Raw genomic sequence first — 7107 nt, forward strand, 5'->3', positions numbered from 1 at the left:
GTTCAGAACTTTACATTTTGATAGGGAGTGGGTGATCTTAAAACAATGATTTATTATTCATTTTTCGAAATATTATTTATTTCCAAAATTTAATTATTTTTACTTTTACAATATAAATAAAGATAAACTTTTAAACAATCATTTATGAAAAAATATCCCGAGTTAAGCACGGAGCACTCTTGTTAATAATGTTATACATATAAATGGCTCGCGTATGCATCTCTAGTTTATAAGAAACATAAGAAATAGCAAAATATAATAAAATCTGACTTTTGGCTCGTGTAGTACCTTGAGAAATATTGTTTTATCGGTCCTAACATATTCTGCAAGATAGAAATAAAACAACGGTGAAAAGTAGATGGATGGCGAGGAGTGATCATGACCGATAGCATGAACAGACGAGAGCCTTGAGGAAATTTCACGTTTAACCAAATAGACAAAGTAAAGGAATAAGACGTATAAAAAGTTTATCAAGTGTGACGATGAATGGAGTCGAAATTCAGGAGTCAGCGATAAGTCGAACGTTCCAATTGTCAATTGGATATTTGTAAGAAAAGGAAAAATCTGGAGAACACATTTATAGATATGAAATCATAGTTTCAATTTTTAACAATTTTATAATTGCATAGTACTTTTAAATTATACAAATATTGATTAGTCCAAAATCAAGATATTTTATCGAAATTACAAAATTAGGTTCTTCCTAATTGAGACAATTAATCAATGTGAAAGAAGTGACGAAAATATGACCATATTAATATAATTGTATAATTTAATTCTCTCGAAATTATTCGAAAATTATTGATAGAAAATTTAAAACGTGCATACTTCAATTTCATACTAATAATAGCTTGCATTTATATTGCCTTTGACGCAAGCAATAGTCACAGCACCGCCATAAAACATCGATATAAGAAATTATCGTTTTGCTTCTTGAACGGAGGTTGTATCAAGGTTACTGGTGCACATAAGTCAGAAGAAAAATCGTTATGCCAGACCATCGTCGAGAACAGCGCAGCAATGCCGCGTTCTCCATTAACCGCAATGCACACGGTGTGACTCGAAAAGAAATGCATAAAATAATATTGATTTCCTTTGGTAACACAATTTGCAATAAGACGGACTGAAGTAAAGATATTCTGCTATTTAAAGTCTTGAGAAATGCGTAAACGGATTATAATGCAGCGACTCAAGACGAACTAAAATTAATCAAGATTCCTTTTTCAGATCTCAATTTAAAATGGTACTTCTTGGTAGTTTAAATTAGAATAGCAACCGTTATTTTTGCGTTTTCGACTACACTGTGTTCTTTTGTGAAGTCAAAGTTATTCTTGCATTACCACCCGTGAAGGAGAACGTGGTAATACATTCGGGATAAAATAAATAAGAATTTTAAAAAATCTTACTCGGACTAGCCGCTGCTGAGTTTCTCTAACTTTTTGTTCGATGACCATAACTTACGTAATTTTACGTGTCGGTCGTATTACGAACTTGCCAATTACATGAAAGTCACCATTCGACGATGGTCCGACGAGGTATGGGACGCAGCACTTTTATAATTCAATTAACCGAGAGTAATATATCGCGCGACAAGTTTGTAATTGGCTATATTGAATTTTATCGACATTCCATGTTTTCATTGCTATTGTAATTCCTCCGAGAGCCATTTTAATAATAGACATAATGAGACTTGTTGAGAAGTAGTATCATTACACGGAAAATATGTTTATACGTGCAATTTGGCGCGATTAATTAGCACAGTTCTGTCTGACCCGTATGAAACATACGTGCGCGCGTAATATACATATATATATGTGTATCGTCATGTCTGACGAGCCTTTTTCTTCTTGCTTCACCATACATTCGTAACGCTTCATTCAATTTGCTGCAAACATTTAATCCCGGGCTAACTAGCTCTCTGCTCGAATAAATGAACATCACGTCGCAATCGCACCGCTTATAAATCCCGTATTCCGCGCCACCGCGTATACCGCGCTAATGCTCCGACGAAAGATGCAGACTGCAGGTGCGATCGTTTCCCGGCGCATCCACGACCGTCGTGGTAAATGCATTAGGCATCGTCGGCACGAAAAGCGGCATTTGCATCAAGAATACAGGCACACGGCGCGTAACGCCGTACGGGAAGGCATTCGTCATCGCCAGCATTCGAGCGCGATGTAAGTGCAAAATGGGGAAGCATGCGCACGATAACGAGATGCGCCACGCGATACAGTAAGTACCACAGCGTGTTCGCGAATGTATCTACATGGGGGACGCCGTCGTGGCGCGATCTAAAGCCGACCCGGTTCGCGATTCGCGTGCATGCGCGAATACCGAATTCGCCACGCGAAAACGCGTCGTAGCATAAAAAAAGATTCAGCATCAATTACCGTGAAATGTTTGTTCGCGAACTCGTGTAGAATTTATCTTGAACGTTATGCACAATGTCGTGGGATATTATCAGAAAGATCGCGTGAATGTATCACGACAGAACTCGCCGATGCAGGGCGCGTCCCACTTTTGCCAATAAAAGTCGCTTTCTTTGTAAATACAGAAAATAGAAGTGATGTATGAAATAAAGTTCATCTGGAAGAAACGGAAGAACATTCCTTACCTATTTATTATTTATGTTTGTTCTTTCGAAATAACTGCTGGTGTGACTGATGCGAAATAGTATCTCAAATTCATTGTAAATTAAATACGTAAGTAGTTTGGAAATAATGCAACATAATTTTTAACTAAAAAATCAGATTTGACTTATTTTACTATTAATTATTATGATATAACTGATATTAGTTGTATATTTAACTAATCTTTTTATATATTTTATATAAATTGTTTTATTTGTTTATTTCAATCTTTTTCTAGAAAATTAATATAATAATTAAGATAATTCTATTAATTTTATTTAAAACATTGTCTACCTACAGTATTATTTTGAACTTCTACTTTTTAATTTCTATTTTACAAATTTATTATTAATATTTTAAAAAGTAAACTCTATTGTCAGAAAAACATACAAGTTGTTACATTTTAAATTGTTTACTAGAGAAAAGCTAAAGGTTTTGTGTTTCTGAATTGTTTCAATGTTTTCGCGAGGAGAAATGAGCGTAAGAAATGAGTTTTCACGAGAAGATCAATTCAAGGCTCAAAAGGTTGCTGCTTTTCCGAGTCGCATTTCCTAGATTACAGTTACCGTCGGAATTCATTTTATTTCCCGTCTCGTTCGCGTTCTAACCATCGACTCCCTTTTTCCGTGAAAATCTCCTTTGGATAGGTAATCCGCTTTGTTGACCAGTAAGAAGCGAATTTTCGGTTCTCCAAAATCGGCGGAGAGCCATAATTTTGTAAACGCAACGCTTTCGGAAAAGTTTTACTTACGATTCTGCAAATCTGTAGGTTTCTCGCGAGGGTTCGTTTCCACTAATGCTTAACGTCAAGAACGAGAAATCCTTATAGGTATCGCGTTATCGCATATATATTAGATTTCATCCACGTTATACAATAATTATATTCATAGATCGACAAGAAACTTGTAATTGCTTACTCGAAACTCTTAACTAGTTCTTTACAAGAATTTTCCTGATAAATGAAGATCAGCGCTCAAAGCATTAAAGCGATCTATCTAAAGTATAGAGAAGCGCGAAAGAGAAGAGAATTTATTCGGTGCAACACGCGATGCGCTGCAAAAATAGCGGAACGAGTTCTCCAAGTTCCTGGAACTGTCGAACTTGTATAACTTGGGAGCTCTTTTGTGTAACTTTGACGAATGCTGCTCGCGTGTAACACGCTTTTCGCGCCCGTCGCCTTTTTCTATCGAAAAATCACGCGCGCGCGTCACATCGACATCGGGCTGCGTTTGTTATCCGCATTCGATGGCCGAGCATCGACGACGAAAAAAATAAAAAATATAGAATGGGTTTGACATCATCGATTGGGCGACGACGAAAATTCGTGAGTGATTTCCTTTTTTTATGCGCAATCACCGAGAGAATAATCCTGCGAGTTTCATGTTTCGTGGCAGGCGAATCTGAGCAATAAATTCTCCTCGTCTCAGTTTCATCTTTTCTGACTTATTGTGTCTTTAAGCTTTTAGGAAAAAATGTGGGATAAAAAAGTTTTGTTATATTTTACGAAAATATTATAAATCTTTTAAATTTATTTTATGTGAACAATCGTGTTACATATTTGGGATTACGCTGCGCGAAACTAATTTTCAAAAAATTTACGATTATGTGCCCTATATAAACACAATTATATCATGTCTTGTATTTACACATGTGTATAAAATATTGATATCGGCATTATAGGAAAATTGTTATATTAGTAACAACAAAGATCTTCTTCAGCTGATATTTTATCGTTGATTGACGATGATACCATATTAATCTCTTTGCACCTTTCTGCCGACATTATTATATGCTTGATGGAGATTGGCAGAAACTGCGAAAGTCTTTTAAAGCTACCTCGGTAAGGTATTCCGTCCGTGTGCATCACTAACCACATTTTAAGATCTTTGACAGTCCGTGACATTCTTTAACTTTAACGATTTTATGACGACAGTTTTAGAATAAAAACTATACTTAATTTGTACACTCGTAAATTTATATGGAACTGTCTGCTCCTATCGATTCGCGAAACTTTGTTGTACGTTTACATTTTGCATACGTTATACATAAAATAGTGTTTAAAAGAACCCGATAATTTAATTATTTTAAGATTAAGTCTTTACCTTTCTTACTTTTCATTAATTAAAAAGTAAACTAAATACTCGTATTTAAACGAGAATTCACGCTTTTTATTGACATTTTATTTTTCGACAAACAAGAATTTTCTTTCTTCAGTAGTGGCAAAACTAAGAATAAAAAAAATTAGATGTACAAAATTTAAAAATTCGAAGCTTAAAAGTAGAATAGCGCTTAACTTCTAAAGATATCGTTGCGTAATATGCAGTCGTGTACACGGTGGTATATATGACTCATTAACCAGCTCGCGGTTGGACAAAAACGAATGAGAATCAGCTGCTAATTACGAAATGCGATTACCGTGAGATTAGCGTGACTGTGGCAAACCGCTGATACTTTTGTCACCGTTAACGAGCCTTTTTCAGTTTTTTTATCTCTTATCCTTCGACGCTCGCTGCCACTTCACTGATTTTCTCGACCGGCGAAACCAGGAAAATGTTACATCGCGAACCTTTCGCGTTTTCCCACCTTCATTAAAGGGTATTCAAAAAATGTTTTTACGATTCCGAGTTTATTTTGCCTTTTTTATTTTTATCCTCGTTGCTACCTTCTTTGTTGCAAAATTTATCTCGTCCTATCGTTATCGAGATCAATATTGCTGTATATTTTATTTCTTAAAATCTCACACATAAAAATCTTCTTTTTGAAGAGTAACATTTAATTGATTTATTCTTAAATGTTTATATATATTTTATCTTTGTAATAACTCCATTTTTAGAATTTTGATCTAATTAATAAGTTTTCGGAGTCCTTTCTCAATAAATTCTAAAATTTCTGATACAATTCAAATAGAATTCTGTCGATTAAATATAAAAATAGAAATCCAAAAATATAACCAATTTCACGTTTACGTTGTAAAAATTGACAATAGCTTTTCTACTTTAATCAAAATCGATTTGAGCTTTAATTTTTTAAATACAAATGAATTGTGAGGTTCTTAAATATTTACTGCAATTATTTTAGAATGCAAATTTTGAATTTATTGATCTTTTTCTTTTTAGAATACTGCTTTGCAATTATGTTAAGAGAAACACTTAAGAAATAATGAGATAATGCTTCAAAACGTTCCTTTCGCGCTTTTATGTATTAGGGTTGACAATGATTAATGAACATTGCGAGCGATATTAATTATTCGTCAGTTGCGTGATATGATGCTATTAAGTGATGAAGTACGAACGATGATGAAAATAAAGTAAATCTAATAACATTGTATATAACTAATTATCTGTTCAAGAACATTTGAAGCGTTATACATAATATTATAATTATATATATGTATAATCTAATAATTTCTTAAAAGTATATTTCTCTTAACACGTAAAGTTATTATTTATAACAACAAAAAATACAAATAAAACAAAGTATAAACAAAGATACGTTATTAGTTGCTAACATATTTTAATCAAAAAGAGTTTTATTGTTGTGGATTTGTTATAGTATCTATATTTTATTTTATTCTTATTTTACGCATTCTAAAAATAATTTATATTATCAAAATTTAAAATATTTCTGCGAACTAAGCGTATCGATATAATGTAATAACACTTAGATAATTAGTTAAATTAATTGTGTAGTTGAAATGGAAAAAATTAAATAATGGAAAAAATTATTGAGCAATAATAGAATAATATGAACTGTAAAAGTTTGGAAAATTTAATACTTAACAATTAATGATATATAAAAGAAAGGATTACGTTAATTACGCAGTAATAATTATATACAGAAAAGTAATATAGCATTACATATTATAAAATACGCATAATAATGTTTTGAAGTTAATTAACGATAATGGAGAAGTGGAATTTCATTTTCGTTTTACTTCATTTTCATTAACTGTCACGTAACAGTTATGGATTCTGATTAAATTGATTCATATATGTTTTGATCCAAACTCTTCGATGCTCATATATCTTCTTTATATATAGGTATATATATATATATATATATATATATATACATGTGTATATAATTACAATTAATATATTGTATTATATAAATTATATTATTCATATGTTCTTGCAAAGCCTTAAAGACATATTTGCAATAAAGATTCAAGATAAATAGTATGTTGTGTTACAATACTGATTAGTGGTGTTGTAATTTACATACAAAATAGAACTGATTTACAATATTAATATTACGATTAAAGTATGGTAATTGATATTAATATATTAAACAATACAAGTTAATTGTAATGGGCCGATTGTATTCATTAATTTATGCATTTCATGAATATTCTGATGGGACTTTACCTTCAGTTACGAAGCGACTCAAAGGACTAGCTTATATAGAGTTTCGACGGGAGGTAACTTTAACGGAACATACTGACAAGACCACCAGGATATATTGTAACACATTTAAC

The sequence above is a fragment of the Temnothorax nylanderi genome, unplaced genomic scaffold (genome assembly GCF_030848795.1).
Source record: "Temnothorax nylanderi isolate EJ_2023f unplaced genomic scaffold, tnyl_v1.0 TNYL_tig0027_pilon, whole genome shotgun sequence".
Classification (NCBI taxonomy): domain Eukaryota; kingdom Metazoa; phylum Arthropoda; class Insecta; order Hymenoptera; family Formicidae; genus Temnothorax; species Temnothorax nylanderi.